Genomic DNA, 21,248 nt, shown 5'->3' on the forward strand with positions numbered 1-21,248 from the left:
CGGCGGATCCCCGAGTCATGAAGTCTGTCGCTATGGCAACGTCATCATAAGCATGAATTTAGGGTGTCCTGGTAGATAGTAGTAGATGATCTCTGAAATGATGCAGGTCTCTCTCTGGTCATAAAAAAGCACTTTGGGCTGTTACTTAGGTCTTTGGGAGAGAGAGTTTCGTTGTTATCTAAGTAGGAAAATCTGCTGTGGAATGTTGAAATCACTTAAAAAACTGGATGTCTTACTACATGTGTGGACATGATAGGTGGATGAATGTTGTGCTGACATGTGGATGATGTGTTGTAGAAGGCTGACATGATGATGGATCCACCAATAGACAGAAGGACAAAGTCACTCTGCTGCTTTTAGAGAAAAGCTGATTGATGAGGACAAAGTAATGTTGATCTGCACCATTCAGAACCTGAACACATCTGATGGATCATCAATGATTTTATACACATCTTTTATTCTTTATTCAGGATTGAAGAGCTGCAGTTGTCAAGATCAGCCTGTGATTCTCTGGTCTCAGCTCTGAAGTCCAACCCCTCCCATCTGGAACATCTGTACCTGGGGCTACAACAACCTGCAGGATTCAGGAGTGAAACATCTGAGTGGTTTTCTGAAGAGTCCAGACTGCATCCTGAAGACTCTGGGGTCAGACATCATGTTTTCTTTTGTGTGCTGAGATGAATGTGATGTAAAGTTGTGGTGACTCTAAACTGCAGCCATCAGGCTGATGTTCTACTGATCCACACTGAGGATCTTCATGGTAACGTCTGTTTTCTTCTTCTCTGCTTTAGTCCTTGGACTGTGGCAGAGAAATGTTGAGCTGCACATTTCAAAGCTGAATAAAAGCAGAAAAATCCTCCAGTGAATAATTGACTGTGAAACTCTGACACACGTGATCTTCAGCTCATATCTGACCTCATGTTTCTCTTTCATTCAAAGTGACAGCAGCAACTAGCAGCTGTTTTTATTCCTGATGAAGCTTTCAGGTGTTTCACTGGTTTAGTTTATCAAATGTTGTAAACAGTTTGTCAGAGTTGAAGGAGACGTCTTCAAATGTCTGGTTTTGTTCCAGCAACAGTCCAGAAGCACAAATATTCAGTTTAATGTGACAGAAAACAGAGAGTGTTGACAGTGGACAAAGTGGAAGCAGTTTGATGTTTTTACTGGATAAATGAGTGAAACCATGATGTAAATGTTTGAAAGCTTTTGTTCATGGACTCATCAAACAGTGGACTGATAGTTTGAGCTGTAATTGAAGCAGTTTTTCATCCTGAGAGACAGAAACTAATATTCAGCATCTGCTGGTTCAACACTTGGATGAAGCCATGTGATGTTTGAGAAAGTGAAATGTTGAAATCCAAGATGCAGCCGTTTGATTTCTCTGCTGATGAAACATGAAGCTGATCCATCAGTTGTTGAATGAGCAGAAAATCCAGCAGCAAAAGTTGTGACAGTTGATGAAGAGTTGAAGTCATTTATCAGGAGCAATGGGAACATTTCCTGCTTCACTTTCTGCTGATTTTCTTCTTTTCTCTGGTTTGAGTCATTAAAAGTGAAGATGTTTGTGTTTGAGAAAAGAGTTTGCAGACGTCACCTGGTCCTCTGAAAACTGTGATGGACACTTTCCACTATCAGTGACAGATGGATGAAGAATGAAATGATGTGAATGTAGAGTCCTGATGGAAACGTCTCCATGGTTCCACAACATGAAGATATTTTAGAGTCTGGAGCCTCATTTTGTCCACGTTTCCTTCTTGTGTGTTTGTGTGACTGTGAGCAGAAAGTGAAATAAATGTCAGAGTGTTTTTCCTTGTGTTTGTTGCTCAGCATGAGTTTGTGTGGTTGGAGCCACTGGTGGAGCTGCAGAGTTTCAGAGCTGAAGTCACTCCGTCTTTATTGAAGCAGCAGCATGTTGTCATTAATATTAATGAGAGCTCTTCTTCACTGCTTCTGTTGGACTGTTTGAAGCTGCATCCTGTTGGCTTCAGCTGTTTGGAGTTTCCATTTTCTAAACTTGGACCTTCTGAAGCTTCTTCAGCTCTGAACTCATGATGAAACTCTGAATGATTTCAAGCAGGAACTTTGTCTCCTCAACTCACATCTTTTATTTTTTATTCAGATTGATGGACTGCAGTTTGTCAGAGATCAGCTGTGATTCTCTGGTCTCAGCTCTGAAGTCCAACCCCTCCCATCTGGAACATCTGTACCTGAGAGGAAACAACCTGCAGGATTCAGGAGTGAAACATCTGAGTGGTTTTCTGGAGAGTCCAGACTGCAGCCTGCAGACTCTAAGGTCAGTAGAAGGTTCCATCAGTCTCTGCTGCTTCCAGCAGTTTTCTACTAAACACAGTCAGTATCAAAGCAAAGATCCAGTGTCTCCTGTAAACCTGCAGCTTCTCAGTGAAGCTGTGAGAGCAGAATGGAGACAGAAACACAGAGACAGCAGTCAGCCAATCAGAGGTGCCACAAGCTTGTTGTCATGGTGTGTTTAGCCACATGTCCACTAGATGTGATTTTCTTGCATGTAAACAAACTGCATCTGAAAATCACACTCATGGTGGACGTCACTAGAGAGCCACAAAATTGTCACATGACAATGTTTGAGCTTCAGTGAATAGCTGCTGCACAGCTTATTTCTCACCTCAAATGCTTTCAGAAATACTTTTTGCTGCAGATTTTTATAATAAAAGAGAAAGTTTGCCACCAAGCAGCTGTGTTTTTCTGACTTGTCTGCTGGACCATCAAGCTGAAAGCTCGGTCACATGACCACGTAGTGATCAGCTGTTGCTCGAGTGCTGTCATGTGACAATGTTGTGCTCTGCTACTGACCGCCCACCATGCGAGTGATTTTCAGATGTGTCGCGTTCACATGCAGGAAAATCACATCTAGTGGACACTCACCTTTAGGTTTCATGGTCCAGGGGCTGACCAATAGCAACAGATCTATCAACCAATCATGACACGTTTTTTTGTCTGTCATGATTTGTCTCGTTTCATCCAGTGGGTGTCCTGAGTAACACTAGACAGACAGGCCAGATGCTAATTAGTTTTTCACACCTCTGTAATGCCCTAGGTGTGAAGTCTCATGCCCCTCTTGCCCCACACACCCACCCCCCAACCCCACATCAGGATCTGTTTACAGCAATTTACATCACAGACAAACCTGGAGTTCACAGCCTGTGAACTGCTGATAACTGCCATGAACTTGGTAGGTTTTCTGTAATTCACAGGACTGATAGTCTGGCTTTTCATGCAGTGTGTGAGCTTGGAGCTCAGTGTGTTCACTCCAACACGTTAACATGAAGCTGCTGCTCTGAACACGACTGAAGTCCTGATGAGCTGCTGATCAAACTCATTGATCTCCTCTGGTCTTTCTTCTTCTCTCTGCAGATGGGAGTGATGCTGATCAGGACGGTGTTTGTGCTGAGAGGATGAAGTGTGTCCTGATGATCCAGATGTTGAAGCAGCAGCAGCTGGTGTGTAGAGACTCTGACTGGACCATGTTACTGCACTGTAAAACATCAGGAATTCATTCAGTCAAATCAACTCATCTGTTCTAGTTTACTTTAGAGAAATACAGGAGTTTAACTAATTACTAATTATTTGAACTTAAAATGTCTCATTTTTCTTTTCAGACCACTTTAGAACTTAAAAACATGAATTTGTAGAACTTGAGGCATTTTTTCTTCAAATATTGAGTTGAATGAATGAACAGCTCAGAGTTCACTCAACTCATGAAATTAAGTTCACAAGAAACAAAACAAACACAGATTTCCCCGTTAATGTTCACATGATACCATGACTGTAAAAAATGATCATTATTTTACAACCAGTTCTGTTTGTTTTGTTCAATTACAAACAATATCTAGTAAAATCCCAGAAAAGTATTAACTTCCATGTTCAACTGTAAATAATGTCCACATCAATAGGGTTAGGTATTTTAATAAATACTCATTTGTTCTTTAACAACATTTTTACTTTATTTTAATCAGCAACAAGTCAGATTATTTTACAGATATTTGTCCTCATTTTAAAGACTATTTATGTTTATTAAAGATTGAAAATGAGAAATATTTTCACACTTAATTTACATTTTTGCTGTGTTTTGTTAAATTACAGATAATCTGGAATAAAATCACAGAAAAAATGTTCATTTATTCAGAATGTTTGCTGTAAAAAACTGTAGAATTTAACTCTCACACTCTTGTTTATTGAATTTAAATCAGCAAAAAATATCATTTTTCCAGAATCTGAAGGACAAACTATGTATATGTATACGATATATATTAATTCTATTAAAGGCAGAAATGATTCCAAAGCATTCCACTGTTTTATTTGACAGTTTTGCAGGATTAATTATTATAAGGATTATCAATTACAGATAATCTGTGTAAAATGATAAAAAAGTGTTAATTTCTACAATTTTAGAATCTTTCTTTTTCCAACTAGTAAATTGTTGTTGTACAATGTGTGACCAATAAAAATGACTGTTTTCCTGTTTTCACCTCAACAACAACTATTCCAATAAGTGACAGATGTTTTCTGTCATTTTCTCACTTTCTCCACTTCTTAAATGTTGTGTTTCTCTCTTCAAACATTTCCTCTGGCCTCCTTGCTGCCAGATGTTCACCGTTCCTTTCCACATATTTTTTCCAGTGTGGAGGTTGATGTCAGGTTGCAGAGTGTGCAGTAAGTTTCAGGATGTTTGTTTCAGTGCAGGATTAGATTTGACTTTTCTTTCTATTTCCAGCTGCAGTCAAACTTGTTGATCTTCTCTACCTGCAGCACATTGAGCTGATGAGAACAAAGTGTCCTGGAAACATGTCAGCTGAAGCCTTGGTGTCCAGAGAGAGTTTAATGAAGCACATGTGAAGGATTTTTACAGCATCACGTAGAAATCCAGTTTAGTCCTCAAAGGTCCAGAAGCAGCTTGTTGAGCTCAGAGTTCATATTTAATGTCAACATCCTTTGACCTTTCTGAGCTCCACTAAATGTTTCTGCTACTTTCTCTCTTCTTCACCTTCAGCTGGTTCCTGGTGTGTAGAAGCTTCCAGATCAATAATATTCTTTGTCTTCTGAGCTGCTGCTGCTTCCTTGAAATCCCAGTGATGATTTTCATCTGGACTGAAATCCAGGACTGAGACGCCCCTCCAGGACTTTCCAGGAAGGATTCCTGAAGCAGGCTTTGGTGGACGTTTGCTTTGGATGCTGGTCCTGCTGAAAGTCCAGTGAGCTTCAGTTTCCTCACATTGTTCTTCTAAGTGTCCTGGTGTTGGAGAGAATCCATGATGCTGCTCACACGCTCCAGTTTAGCAGCTTCAAAGCCACCAACAGGACTGTTGATGCTGTTCTTCTGGTCCTTCTGCCTCCAGACGTTCTGCCCAAACAGTCCACTTTAGTCTCATCAGTCCATCAGACTCCCACAACTCTGCTTTGTTCCACACATGAAGAGCTTGTTGTTGAGTGTTGTCAGACTTTATTTGCTGCCTTCATCAGGTCCTGCAGCTCTTTGTCACTTATCAGACTTTTTATCAGCTGCTGCTCTTAAACTTGTGCTTCCTCTTTGGAGGAATTTTTCTCTTTGTTCCACAAACAGGAAGGTTTTACAGCAGGTGTTACGGTTTGGGGCGAGAACAAACCCAAATGAGAGTCGCACAGAGCAGACGGCAGGCAGAGCGACAATTAAACAGGTTTTATTCACAAAAACTAACAAACTAAAATGACGACTATGAGCAGAAACTCCCAACCGGAGAGGGAGGGGGGAAGGCAGGATTGAGGGGACGACAGCCAGAGTGGAGGCATGTGCCGGCGCTCTGCAACTGGGGAAGCACGGCTGCAGCAACCAGGAATGACGCCGGTGTGGTGCCAAAGTAGTTCCCCCCGATAGAAAGTGTATCTCTTGCTGCAGGAGCGCGCATGCATTTGGAAGGGTGGAGCTATAATCCCATGTTTAGATATCAGCGTAGATTATGAATAAAACAAAACATGGAATTTTGCATTGCAAGATCAAACCTTTGTAATCTCTGCAGTCAGACTGACATGAAGGCTTTTTTTCAAGCATTATCTGAAAGCGTATCATATAATAACGCATACCATCCAGTATGTATCATGCATTTAAGAGCAGCAGTTTGTGAAATACTGCTCCTTTTCCTCTCATTATTTAGGAAGAGAGCTTTATTATTGGCGACACAAGGGTACTGCAAAAGCACTGAAAACCAAAGTGGTGTGTGGGGCTAATGAGGCCAATGAAACCTTTGTGGATTTTCATGCAAGTCCCACTGGGGCAGACTGTGTCCAGACAGAAATGAGAGATGCTATCTCCAAAAGGTTTTATTGAGCGGGGATGTCAGTGGATATCAACAAGTGGGTAAGTCAGCCCTAAACTGAAACCACATGGAATTACTATGGAATAGGGTCATGGAAGAAAAAACAGTTTCTCCTAAGTTCTTTTTTTATTTTGCTCAAATTCCATAATAAAAAATCCTCATGGTATTAAGTGTACATGTGCTTTTTTAAAAAGCGCTACTCAAGCATAATATGTCATCATCAGGTTTCCCAGTGTTCAGGTAAGCAGTGACTCTATTAAAAAGCACAGAATTCATTCCATCAAGGTGAGTTCAGTCCAAGAAGGCAAAAATGTTTTTAAATCCATAGAAACCTCAGAAATATTTATCTCAGTGTACAAAAATGACAGAAAAGATGCTGTGAGTGCATTTTTTGTATCACAAGTAGTTAGTCCTCAATGTTCTTCTAAATCAACATACAAGGCAGTATTCATTCATGCAGTTTGTTGAATAAAATGATAAGTTGCCCCAGCAGCTGTCCCAGCAGCCACAGTCCACCCAAATTCCATACGGCCATTACAGCCAGCAGAAACACCAACATATACCCAAGCTCTGACAGACAAATGGAACATTTTCTCTGTCACTTGCTTTTTTCCCCTCAGTTAATTTTCTTCATCATTTTCTTATTATTCTGATAGATGTTAAGGATGCTTGGGCAGGAAAAGAAGTCCATGCCCTCCTCTCCAAAACTGGGGCATCCAAATGATATTACTGGGACATTAACAGAGTTGGTCCTGACATGGAGCTGGAAAAGCAGCTCTAATATTATTGAACTTTATTTTTGCTCTATAGATAGATCGGTTTTACAGCTTTACAAGTCATCTTTGAAACAGTCAATGTATTTTTAGAGTCAAAAAGTCTGATCTTATGTGCTTGAATTGTTCTTCCAGGTAATCAGTGCATATTTGGCTGTCATAGTGTGTGAACACAATCAGCAGAATCCTGCAAAAGCAGCATTCATTGATTCATTAGCTGTGACTGCAATGTGGCAGAAAAGGACTCAAAGAATCAAGGTATGCATTGGTATGATGAATGTTATGGATTTTCACTCACATTTCAATAGATCTGAAATGTCAAAGCTAAAAGGAAAGCTAATGCTTTCAGTATTTCAAATCCATGTATTGTAAATCTTTATGTTTCAGATGTCAGGAGATATTGTGCTTGAAACTGTTTAGTTGTAGGAATCCATATTTCTAATTGATTTTTAATGTGCAATTCATATTTGGATCAAATGATTCTGTTTTATTATTCCATTCAATGTTAGATTAAACCCCTGGAGTATGACATTATTCTGGAAAATCACTGGACACTTTCAGTTAAAATATCAATAAAACATAAAAAGAGTCAATCTACTAATGCAGTACTTGGTATAAAATAGAACAGGTGAAGAAATAATGTCTGATTGTTTTTTTCATGGAAACATACTTGTAGGTCATCTACCCACAAGAAAACAATCCTTGTACTTGGATTCTCTGGGGGAGTTGAAGGAAGCCATTAAAAAATGTTTGGACACAACAAGGTGAGGCTCCTTGTTTTAAAAGCATGCTAACAGACATGTCAACTATCGCTGCAAAACTGCTACACATTTATGGAAGATCAATGTAGAAATGATTCTTTTATTTCTGTTGGGCTTTCATGAGAAAAAAAGGCTGTAATTGTTCAAGGTGGACATGCGGTACTGTACAACACACAAAACAATGTGACAGTACATGGTGTGGAGTCTTTGCACTGAAAGTATGTTTGCTTTGCAGAGCAATGTCATCATCCTCACATTTAGAAACTGGAACACGACTGTCCTTTTTTGAACCAAGACAAATAATATTGCACTTTTTTCAGATGTCTAAAAGTCAGAAGTTGTGAACTTCCAGCAGGTTAATATCTCTATATGGTGACAGATAAGCTCATAATTACTAAGAGGCACAGCTTAACGTTCTGTTCAAATGTCTTTTTCTGTTTGCACAATGTCTCTTGCAAAAGGAAGACACAAGTTTTTCTGCCACAAAAGAGGTGATAAACAGACACAGAGTGGAAATCACTGTTACTCTTCTCCTGGAAACTGCGCGGAGATATTTTGGTATTTCATAGACTTGTCCATAAAAATCCTGTCAAATGTTACAGTTCTAGTAAATACTACCTAAATATGAAGAAAGTTTGGATGCATGACAACATCACACATGCTCTTATTTTTTCTGTCCTCTTTGTTTTTTACCAGATGAGCTGACAGACAGATGTCACTTTTGTGGGGAACAGGAACATGAGTCAGTAACAGTCATCTCTAAATCTGAAATGGAATACTCTTTTGATCATGGGAATTGTCTTTAATGCTGATGTTAGATTCTTCTCTTATACCTAGGACTACTGTTTGATTTCTACCTTGGCTCCACTTGAAGTAATAATTGTTGAATTGATGACAACAATAACACAACAATAACGATGTAGAGCTTCTTAAAGACGTCTTTTTTCAAACCTACATTCTGTGTCTTTCACATTCAGTGTGATGTTTGTTTGAGGTGCTTCCACTAAATGTGTGTTCAAGGCCCACCAGCAGAAGAGGATTTCATTTGTCTTGCTTGTTAAAGTCCTTAGCTGGATGTATAGTGTCTGGAGTGGTAACTGTTAAATAGCTGGACCGCTGTGTTAGTTGTGTTTGTTGTTTTTCTTATTTATCTTCAGCTGTATAGACTTTCTTTCCTTCAAACAAATGCTAAGTGATTGTGTTCTTCTTTATAGAAGTTATTGGTAAGTTGAGTAGGCATTGTTGTTTGAACTGAATAGTATTAAAGTGGATTACCTTTTTTTCTGCTAGATGTATCTTTTTTATGTAACAACACTTCCTTTTTTAAATTGTTGTATAAACTGAGCATTTCTCTCAAAGAGCTGATAGCAGCATATTATCCCAGCAGAACTCTCAGACTGCAGGCTTACTTGTTGTTCCCAGAATTTCTAAAAGTAGAATGGCAGGCAGAGCCTTCAGTCATCAGTTGCTTCTCCTGTGGAACCAACACCCCCCCCCATGAATATCTTTCCAACTTTACCAAACTGTGTTTTGTTTCCTGATGTCGCTGTCATTTCTTGGCTTCATGCTGTCATTTGCAAGCATTTCACCATAAATAACACAATTCTGTCTTGTCCTTCACTAAACCAAATTTAAGGGAACTCTGGAGGTGTAGCCGGAGTTGTTTTTAGGTACTGATCAATCTTCACCAGTTTTGCGTTTTTCAGACGTCGTTCCCGTCAGTAATTTTCTCACTGCACACAAAAATAATGAATCAGGATGAGGCAGCGAGCCAACCTGAAGAAAGCGTGGACAAAGGAGGTCTGGATGTGGCCATCGAAGGAGCAAAGGATTTCTGAGGAAAGAGCAAAAAAAAAGTGTTTTAACAATGTTTTATAGGTGGACTTGTGATTGTGTTCCTCTGATTGGATCCAGAATGTGAAAATCTAATGTTTCTAAGCTCACAGCCTCAGAGCAGACAAAGATCTCTGGCGTCCTCCTTATGGGGACGTGGACCCCAGGTTGGGAACCACTGATCTATCTGATCATGCATGTGTCCCATTGTGTGTTATATGTTCCTTGTTCTCCACCTTCCTCTTCTCCCGTCCCTCCATCTCCCCTTCCTTCTACCTCTCTACCTCTTCTGTCCCTCTCAACCTGCTGGACAGCAGCAGATGGGTCCTCCCATATAAAGAGCTGGGTTCTGCTTTCAAGGTTTCCTGTTAAAAGGGAATTTTTTCTGACCACTGTTGCCTTAGGGTTTGCTCTGGGGGTTCAGGCATATGGGTTCTGTAAAGCGTCTTCAGACAATTTGATCTGTAATTAGTGCTATACAAATAAAATAAAATAAAATAGAATTGAATGAGTTTCCAGTGTTGAATGAATGAAATGATGAGTTGGTGTTTATTTAGATTGTAGGATCAATTCCATCCTTGTTCTGTTTACTTCAAGTGCATACTGCAGTATACAGTAGGTACTAATTCTTATAGTATGCAAACATACTGCATGTTTTCCTGCACACTGTATAATCTGGTTTTATATATATGAGAACGGAAGAGGAGAACCACACTCCTGTGACGGAGACGCTTGGAGATCCCAAAGAATGCATCAGTTTTAAACTGAGAAACAGCAACAACAAGGTTTATTCAGCCGTTTAAGGTCAAACAAGGACAATGAAGTAGATTTACAGTCACAGAGCAGGCAGCAGTTTGAGCTTTTAACCTGCAGGGGGCGTTTTACAGATATTCACCTCATGTTTTACAACTTTAAACATGTACAGGACAACACAGGCTTCTGTAACATCAGTATAAACACGAAAGAAAAATGCACAAATGTTCATTCCTCCCTGAAGCTGAAGTGCCTCAAATGTGCAAGAAAGTGAAGTGTTGGTGTAATTACTGTCACTGCCAGAAGGGGGAGACAAAGGTTCCACTGCAGGTTTAAACATGAGCAGTTCTGCAGACAAAAACCTTTTTTACTATCAGGACTCCAAAACCTGTCAGCAGCTCAGAAAGACGTGTTCTATTTGAAGAAAATGTAGAAATAAAAGTCAACAGAATGTCACCATTTCAGAGCCACACAACGGTAGAAAACAGACTGAAGCTGAATTCTAGACTTTAAACAGTCTGAGAACTGATCATGTGTGATGTGAACATCTGTGGGGAAAATGAACCAAATGTGAGATTAAAACTGTGACATTTAAATGTCAGGAATATGGAAATTCAACATGTAAATGGTTCAATATGTCTGCTATGTAGAGTCACCACTTTTTCTCTGGTGTTGGTAACACCTGTGGACACGTGGAAAATGTTTGGTTCCTGTTTTCTTCTCATTTTTTTTGAAAATAAATAAATTCAACTTTCATTTTTGTCTTTTTAATGATTTTCTATCATAACTGTCATTCTGCAAAGATAACATTTCTGAGTTCTCTCTCCTTCTTCATGTTGTTCTGTTTCCAAAGAGCTGCAGGACTTTAGATTGAAAAATGAACCACAGTGAAGAAAAACATGACGGGACCAAAAACTAGACACAAACTGCTGCTTGGAGTTCACAGGTTTAATGACGTGCAACAACTTCACTAACAAATGTTTAATTCTAGAAGATCTGCTGGACTGATTTCTCCACAAAAGCCCAGAAAAAGGTCAATGATGAATGTGAGAGTTCAGAAGTGAGTCCATGTGCAGCAGTGGCAGCTTGTTGTTCTTCTGGTTCCATCTAGAATTCATGGAAAACTGATCCTTGTTTTAACATCAGTTCACATCTGATTCCAGCATCATTTATTATCAGTGATAGAAAATGTTCCATAAATATGTAGAAAACCTGCTAAATATGTGATCAGCATGTGGATGAGTTGTTTTTATTGTGGCTTTGTGTCTGATTTCAGTCCTACTCTGCCCCCTGCAGGCTTCATTCATAATAACACCAAGTTAAACAGAGTCCAGCTGTTTTTTCTGCCATTCTTGTTGTTGAACACTTTGATCCCAGACAGTGTTGTGGATGTCGTCTGTGCTCTAGTTTGAATGCAGGAGTTTCTACAGGGAAAGTGCAGCGTTTTCATGTTTCAGTATTAAAGGAGGAGTGAAGTGAAGATGTTTCCACAGGAGGAGAACTGATCTGTCTGTCCTCTCTGATCTCAGACACTTGACTGCACTTCAGGAAGAAGATGAAGATGAAGAGGAGGAGTTTAGTTTGTTCAATCAGCTGCTTTCACAAACACTAATGAAGTTCATATTTACTGAGCTCTTTCTCCAGTTTTGGTCCCTGAAGGAGGCCTTGTAGGGGTTTGTGATGCACAGATCAGAGGTCAGCTCTTTATCCTTCTCATATCAGACACACAATCAACCCTCCCAGTCAGATCAGCTTTATTTCAATACAAGTACAGTCAGACTCAATAATCATCTTAATAATGAACCTGAAAGCTGAACTTAGAACTCGTTTCAAAGCCTCACTTTGAGTCTCTCACACCCAACTGGAAAACACAAAAACCAGTTGTGTTGGTTGTTGTATTCTGAGTTTTTATCTGAGTTCTCAGAGTTCTCAGCTGATTGACTTCAGATAAAGTCCTGACTTTAACATCCATGTAGACTCTGAGAATGAAGCCTCAACTCTGCATTCAGTTCACTGTTAGACTCTAAATCTAATCTTTTAATCACAGCCTCCATCTTGTTCTGACAGTGAGTTTTACTGATTTGTGTTTATTCAGAGCTCAGTCGTCTTTTTCTGTTTGACTGGGTAGATTTTATTGAGTTTGTTTGATTTTAAAGTCTGTTTGGATGTTTGTGGTCATATTTGCTTCAGTTTTGTGAAATGTTAGTTGGTTTATCTGTTCAATGTGTTTCTGGGAGCATGTCTAACAGAGAGAACTTGAACTAATGTGTGCTGTGAGTTTCAGACGCTGTGGTTATAAAATCAGTATTTTAGCAGAGCTCCAGCTTGAACTGACTCTGACCTGACTGCTGCTTAACATGGAGTTTTAATGAGCTGCATTTTAGTCTCATACTTGTTCTGACAACAGAAACAGAAAATATGTGACTGAGAACAGCTTTATTGGACACATGATAATCACAGTTCACCCTTGGTTTAACCCTCCTGTTGTCCTCAGTTACAGGCACCAAAAAATATTGTTTCCTATCTGAAAAAAGCCAAAAATTCAACAAAAAAATCATTCAAATTTCTGAAACTTTGCAAAACCTTCAGGAACAAAAATTACAATAATTCCTTAAAAGTTTTATTTAAAAAAAAAACCCAAATATGGAAAAAAAAATCTTCCAAAAAATCCTCAAAATATCTAAAGTGATTACATAAATATCAGTAAAATTTATAATGTTATCTTTAAGAACATCCACAACAAATCAACCAAAATCCAGCGAAATTCATTAGATTTTGGTTGATTTTTTGTGAATGTTCTTAAGAAACATTTTTAACAATTTTTTCCATCAAAAAATGTTCAAAGATTTCCCAAAAATGTTCAAAATGTGGACATCAGAAGGTTCACTGTGAAAATGTTTTTTTTTCCCCGACATTTTCAAACTTTCAAACGGGTCATTTTGACCCATCGGACAACTCGAGGTTTATCATTTCCACAGCTAGAGACACATTACTGCAGCATTCATATAAATAAATGTTTTTCTGGTTCCCTTGAATGATTCCAGTTTCAGACTGAGTCACGTATCATCACTCTGAATTGTTTTACAGCTTTATAGAGCAGGACTTTGACCTGTAATAAACATTTAGTGCACAGTTCAGGAAAACATCTTTATTGCACCAAACGGTTCAGTCCATCTGATGAAAGTCTTGTGATCTGAGGAATATATTCATTCAAATCTTCTGACTCATTAAAGGTAAGCTGCTGCTACTTTTCTATCACAAACTAAAACAAAGTGTCCAGAAATAATGATTCTTTTTAACCACACTGGAAGATTGCTGAGTCGTGGTTTTATTGCTGATCATTGTTGCTGCTTTCAGCTCTTGATCTGTGTCTCAGGAAAATCAACGGACTGAGTTCAAATCAAGGCTCTGACATTTGAGTTTGAAGTGTTTATGCAGAAATGATTTGAGTCACTGAATTTCTACACAGAGTGAGTATGATGATGACTTTTAGTAGAAATCAGTGATATTTGAACTAAATGAGCTGACTGACTGCAGCAGCAGAAGACAGCAGAAGCTTCAACTTTATTATTGTTGATCGGACACTGAGGTTGTTTAGAAAATGGAGTTTTAAACCAAACAGTTCAAACATTCAGTACTTTTAAATCCACATGAACCCTAAATATAATCATGTGGTGTTTTATCACACTGTTGTGACTGAATGTGATCTTTTATTTTTGACTTTGTCTTTGTTCATCTTCAGTCATAAAGAAAAATGAGTGTGTGCTGCTGCTGTTTGGGATTCTGGCTGTTCTTCCTTTACAGTCTTCCAGCTGTCACATGTGAAATGATGAACTGCTCCAGATAATTCTGAGGTTTTGTTGCATCTTTTCTGAAATCACTATGAAGTCTTTTGTAGCTTGTAGTTGAAAAATGAGTCCAGATTTAGGAGCTTTCATTCAGCTCAATACAGCAGCTGTAACATTGTTCATGGACAGATTATCAGGAGTCCTATAGACACTGATTTATAATATGAATATACGAATACAAGGTAAAAACAAGCAAACTGATTGAACCTGATTTAAATCTGGCTGTTGTTCATGTAGTGATACAGCACTCCTGGCAGATTTACATTTTTAGGATTCACTGTAAACTCCAGACTGACGTGATAAACAGCACTCAACAAGTTTATTAGACCATCTGTCATTAAATGAGAAAACACAAATATTTTAGAAATCTGTCAAAAACTTGTTTCAAACTAAAATTATATTGTTATTTATCAGGCAAATAACAAAATGGATCAACTAAACAGTCCATATGGTAATCTTAAATCTTCATATTTTCAATAACTTCCTTTGGCCCTGATAACAGCTTACATTCTTGCTTTCATTGTTTTTAAGGACTTTTCCACATTCTCTTTTGTTAATGAGTTCTAAATAGTTTCTAGCTGTTCCCAGAGACTTGCTTTGGATGAAACTTTTGTGTGATCTATTTTATAATTCAATAAATCCCAGATCTGTTCAGTAGGATTCCAGTCTAGACGATTACGTGGCCGGTCCATTAATTCCAGAACACCAGATTCCTTTTCTTGGTCCAGTAGTCTCTGCACAGCTTTGAAGTCTTCTTGGGGTCGTTGTCTTGTTGGTATTTGCATTCACAATCAATCAGGTTCAATCCAGAAAGGATTCCATGATGCACCAAGATGTTGTGGTCCACCTTCTTGTTCACAATAATCATCCATTTGAACTAATTCGCCCACAAAAGGAACTCCATACCACAGTGAATCTCCACTGTGTTTCACTGTGGGTCAGTGCTTCCAGCATCAAAACATTCTCCAGCTTTTCTGTGGACATAAACACCATGATGCTGACCGAAGAGTTCAAACTTCTGTCCAGAGTACCTTCCTCCAGTCATCTACCCTCCAGTGTTTGTGGCACATTTTAGGTGTTTTTGGATGTTTGCAGGCCCCAATAATGACTTCTTATCAGCTTTTCTTCCCATTAATGACCTCTATAGAAAGTGGTGTGTATAGACGGACAGCTGAACTTTGACTCTGCGCTAGAATAAAGAGGTTAAAGAAGAGGGGAGGAGTGTAGAGCTGAGTTTGTAGGAGGGACCATCATTAAGAGAAGTGAGCAGTTCCTGGTTTGTCAGAGAAGAAAGAAGAGAAGCAGCATTAAAGCATCAGAGCCTCAACATGAAAGTCTTCCTCACTTTTTTCTGCATAATGTATAATGTTCTTCATTTACTGCAGTATTGTACCTACAGTATCCACCATTTGCTGCAGTATTTACCAGTATTTTCTGTCTCTTACTGTGGAATTTTACTTGTAGCGTTCATCATTTTCTTCAGAATTCTACCTCCAATATTTATCATTATCTGCATAATTTAACCTTTAACATTCATTTTCTGCACTATTCCACTTGTACTATTCATCATTTTCTGCAGAATTCTACCTCTAATATTCATCATTATCTGCATAATAAAACCTTTAACATTCATTTTCTGCACTATTCCACTTGTACTATTCATCATTTTCTGCAGTATTTATCTGTAATATTCATAATTTTCTGCAGAATTTATTTGTAATAGACATTATTTTCTGCAGAATTCTCACCTCTATTATTCTTCATTTTCTGCACTATTCACCTGTAAAAGTCACTATTTTCTACAGAATATCAACCTGTAATATTCATGATTTTCCTCAAATTTTCACCTGAATTATTCATTTACTGCAGTATTCTACCTGTAATATTTATCACTGACTGCAGTATTCTAAATGAAAATTTCATAGTTTACTGCAGTAATTACCTGTATTTTCCATCTTACACTGCAGAATTTTACCTGTAAAATTCTTCCTTTTCTTCATTATTCCACCTGTTATATTCATCCTTTTCTGCACTTTCTACCTGGATTCCTCATCATTCTCAACAATTTCTGCTTGTGATATTCATCATTTTTGGCAGAATTCAATCTGTAATATTCATCATTTTCTGCTAAATTCAACCTGTAATCCACATCATGTTCAGTAAATTTCCACCTGTAAAAGTCACCTTTTACTGCAGGATTATTTCTGTAGTATTCCTGATTTACTTCAGTATTTACCTTAAAAAAATCGTTATTTACTGTTGTGTTTTACCTGTAGTATCCATCATCTACTGCAGTATTTCACTTTTAGGATTCATCATTTTCTGCAGTATTCTACCTGTAGTCTTCTGTTTTCATTACAGTGTTTTACGCATAGTACATTTACAGTGCCTTGTGAAAGTATTCGGCCCCCTTGAACTTTTCAACCTTTCGCCACATTTCAGGCTTCAAACATAAAGATATGAAATTTTAATTTTTTGTCAAGAATCAACAACAAGTGGGACACAATCGTGAAGTGGAATGAAATTTATTGGATATTTTAAACTTTTTTAACAAATAAACTGAAAAGTGGGGCGTGCAATATTATTCGGCCCCCTTGCATTAATACTTTGTAGCGCCACCTTTTGCTGCAATTACAGCTGCAACTTGCTTGGGGTATGTCTCTATCAGTTTTGCATATCCAGAGACTGAAATTCTTGCCCATTCTTCCTTGTAAAACAGCTGGAGCTCAGTGAGGTTGGATGGAGAGCGTTTGTGAACAGCAGTCTTCAGCTCTGCCCACAGATTCTGGATTGGATTCAGGTCTGGACTTTGACTTGGCCATTCTAACACCTGGATACGTTTATTTGTGAACCATTCCATTGTAGATTTGGCTTTATGTTTTGGATCATTGTCCTGTTGGAAGATAAATCTCCGTCCCAGTCTCAGGTCTTTTGCAGACTCCAACAGGTTTTCTTCCAGAATGCTCCTGTATTTGGCTCCATTCATCTTCCATCAATTTGAACCATCTTCCCTGTCCCTGCTGAAGAACAGCAGGCCCAAACCATGAGGCTGCCACCACCATGTTTGACAGTGGGGATGGTGTGTTCAGGGTGATGAGCTGTGTTGCTTTTACGCCAAACATATGGTTTTGCATTGTGGCCAAAAAGCTGGATTTTGGTTTCATCTGACCAGAGCACCTTCTTCCACATGTTTGGTGTGTCTCCCAGGTGGCTTGTGGCAAACTTTAAACCAGACTTTTTATGGATATCTTTGAGAAATGGCTTTCTTCTTGCCACTCTTCCATAAAGGCCAGATTTGTGCAGTGTACGACTGATTGTTGTCCTATGGACAGACTCTCCCACCTCAGCTGTAGATCTCTGCAGTTCATCCAGAGTGATCATGGGCCTCTTGGCTGCATCTCTGATCAGTCTTCTCCTTGTTGCAGGTGAAAGTTTAGAGGGACGGCCGGGTCTTGGTAGATTTGCAGTGGTCTGATACTCCTTCCATTTCAATATGATTGCTTGCACAGTGCTCCTTGAGATGTTTAAAGCTTGGGAAATCTTTTTGTATCCAAATCCGGCTTTAAACTTCTCCACAACAGTATCTGGGACCTGCCTGGTGTGTTCCTTGGTCTTCATGATGCTCTCTAGACTTTAAACAGAACCCTGAGACTATCACAGAGCAGGTGCATTTATACGGAGACTTGATTACACACAGGTGGATTCTATTTATCATCATCAGTCATTTAGGACAACATTGGATCATTCAGAGATCCTCACTGAACTTCTGGAGTGAGTTTGCTGCACTGAAAGTAAAGGGGCCGAATAATATTGCACGCCCCACTTTTCAGTTTTTTATTTGTTAAAAAAGTTTAAAATATCCTATAAATTTCGTTCCACTTCATGATTGTGTCCCACTTGTTGTTGATTCTTGACAAAAAATTAAAATTTTATATCTTTATGTTTGAAGCCTGAAATGTGGCGAAAGGTTGAAAAGTTCAAGGAGGCCGAATACTTTCACAAGGCACTGTACATGACATGTGCATAATTTACCTATGGATTTACTGCAGTATTTACCTGTATCATTCATTATTTACTGCAGTATTCTATGTGTAATATTCATAATTTACTTGAATAATTCACTTTACACTTCACCATGTTGAACAGAAGGGAGGAATTTCAAACTGAATTCATGTTTTTATGCCCAAATTTCAACCAGAAGTTAGAAGTGAATGCAGAATAAGATACAACCCCTAAATCTAGCTTTTCTGTTCAAGAATGCAAGAAAATATCTATAATTTGTCATCTCAATCACAGAATAATAATGTGCTTTACTACTTCTTTTTTAAAGCATTAAATCTGAGAATTCATGGATAACAACAATAGTTATATTTAGCATTAAAGATGTCATTTTGATGAAAGAACTTGGACATACTGGTGGATTAACTATTACAGAAACATAAAAATTTTGATATTAATAAGATTAGTCTCAGATATCAGACATGTTAAAAACATGCAGCCTAACCATCAGAAACATCCTGTTTAAAAGCTTCTAATGATGATGTCAGGGCTAATTACTCTATAAATTACAAACACGTCTTTGGTCACAGTTACTGAGTTCTAAGAAACATTAAATTCCTCAAAGACAAACCTTTGCTGTCGGTACAGACATTCAGTTGTGTGTTTGACCAGATAAAAGCAGCTGCAGATGGATAGAAACTGGGAGACATTTCCTTTAAAATATTCCTAGAACTTGTCATAAATCCAAAGATGTGAGCAGTTCTGATGATGTGGGAGTTTTGTTCTAATGCAAAGCAACCTGTCAGCTCACAGTTCTTCAGACTTTCTACCTCCACCAGCAACATTCATTCCGTTTTATTTACAGACATTTGATTCAGTTTTATGTTCACACTTTACATAATGAGGTGAATTTATACAGAGAAACTGACTCTGAAGTAAATATTAATGGAATATTTCCTTAAATGTAGTTTCTGCATGATCAGATAAAAACTTTTACTGTAATGAAACTTCTTACCAAATGTTCTGTAGTCTGGAGCCACAACAGAGACGTTATAGTTTGTTGTTTCAGATCAAATTTGGTATTTTATAAGTTTTGAGCTCTTCTGTTTGCCTTCACCAGAATGATGATGAAGGAAGAACTTTCCGAAACTGTCAAGAAGGTAATTAACATCTGTCTAATCATGCTGTTTCTGAGCAAAAGAACTGAAAACTAATGTATTAACAAGAAAACATGATGAACATTTTTGAGCCAAATTTGGTTTTGGAAAAGAAAACACAACTGATAACAGACAACACTGGCATCAAGATAAAACAACAATAAAACACAGATTTGAAGGAATAAATCAGAAAACTCTCATTGAAAATCATCAGAATACAAAAACAGAAATAATTGTGAATATCTGTGTTGTATCTTTCAGTTGAACTTTTCTCACAAACATTTTTCTTTCACTGCCAACACAAGTTGTTTTATGAGACATATTTCAATTCCAAGTTTTCTTTTCACTGACAAACTTCTAGTATTCTGATTCTGTTTGGACCCAGAAGTCCATCACTGTAAATTCAGACCTTAATAAAAATAGGATGAGACAAAAGAGGGTTTTGGGGAAAAACGATGAGATGTTGAGTTTGGATGTCAGAACAAGATGGAGGCTGTGATTAAAAGATTAGATTTAGAGTCTAACAGTGAACTGAATGCAGAGTTGAGGCTTCATTCTCAGAGTCTACATGGATGTTAAAGTCAGGACTTTATCTGAAGTCAATCAGCTGAGAACTCTGAGAACTCAGATAAAACTCAGAATACAACAACCAACACAACTGGTTTTTGTGTTTTCCAGTTGGGTGTGAGAGACTCAAAGTGAGGCTTTGAAACGAGTTCTAAGTTCAGCTTTCAGGTTCATTATTAAGATGATTATTGAGTCTGACTGTACTTGTATTGAAATAAAGCTGATCTGACTGGGAGGGTTGATTGTGTGTCTGATATGAGAAGGATAAAGAGCTGACCTCTGATCTGTGCAGGTTCAGACTGGTTTGTGCTTTGAGCTGTTTGGTTCCTGCAGAGCTGAAGAAGGACGACGGTGGAGCTCAGGAGAGGAGCAGAAAGCTGTTGGACTGCAACAAGTTGAGTAAGTGGACCTTTGATTTGTGTTTGTCGGCAACAAGCTGCCGTTTGTCTGCTGCTGTGGACGTCCACAATCAGCTGGTGGGTCGCTGGTCTGGGATGAGTTGATTGAGAAACAGAATGAAATGTTCAGATCCAGTCAGCTGTGTGTTTGACTGAGACTGAAGACTGACGGCTGAACTTTGTGTGTTTGTGTCCTCAGGTGGCTGCAGGTTTTCACCAACATGGAAAGGTATGACAGTCAGCTGAGCCTCACAGTTGTGTGTGAACTCTGGATGGAGTCCAATAAAGAGATTTAATGATGAAGCTGCATCCTGACAGCAGCTCCAGCAGGATGCTAGTCTGGACTCTGATTTATGACTTGGTGTTGGTGCTGCTTCAACTTCCAGCTGTGTTGGTTGTTGTCAAGCTGCTGGTTTGTGCTGCACTTACTGAGCTGCTGGTTTTCATGTCTGTGTACCAGGATCCATCAGAACCCAGGACCAGAACCAGAACCAGGACCAGAACTCAGTCTTCGCTCCATGAAGAGTTCTCGCTCAAGGGGCGCCGCCATGTTCTTTGAAAGACAACAACATGCTGCTGGGGAGGAGTAAGATATTGACACTGTAGTTCATCCTCACTAAGACACACAACATGAACACAAAATGAACACGAGACTCGACTCGACTCATTTCTTCTGCACTTATTGAGCTAGTTTTTCTCTCTGCCTATCAGGATCCATCAGATCCCAGGACCAGGACCAGGACCAGGACCTGGACCAGATTCCAGCTGTGTGTCTATGAAGAGTGATCGATCAAAGGATGGCTTCATTCACTTTAAAAGACAAAAACCCTCTG

The 21,248-nt window shown here is 38.7% G+C and overlaps 2 long non-coding RNA genes across 2 annotated transcripts; both read left to right on the plus strand.

The window, feature by feature from the left end:
• Nucleotides 1-514: 514 nt before the first annotated feature.
• On the plus strand, nucleotides 515-4,321 carry LOC127534489 (uncharacterized). The gene is made up of 3 exons (XR_007942655.1): nucleotides 515-645; nucleotides 2,120-2,293; nucleotides 3,391-4,321. It is a non-coding gene; the product is annotated as an uncharacterized LOC127534489 (long non-coding RNA).
• Nucleotides 4,322-20,242: 15,921 nt separating this feature from the next.
• LOC127534492 (uncharacterized) lies at nucleotides 20,243-20,971 on the plus strand. Its single transcript, XR_007942659.1, has 3 exons — nucleotides 20,243-20,416; nucleotides 20,615-20,644; nucleotides 20,876-20,971. It is a non-coding gene; the product is annotated as an uncharacterized LOC127534492 (long non-coding RNA).
• Nucleotides 20,972-21,248: the final 277 nt, after the last annotated feature.

This window comes from Acanthochromis polyacanthus, chromosome 6 (assembly GCF_021347895.1).
Source record: "Acanthochromis polyacanthus isolate Apoly-LR-REF ecotype Palm Island chromosome 6, KAUST_Apoly_ChrSc, whole genome shotgun sequence".
NCBI classification, from domain to species: Eukaryota; Metazoa; Chordata; class Actinopteri; family Pomacentridae; genus Acanthochromis; species Acanthochromis polyacanthus.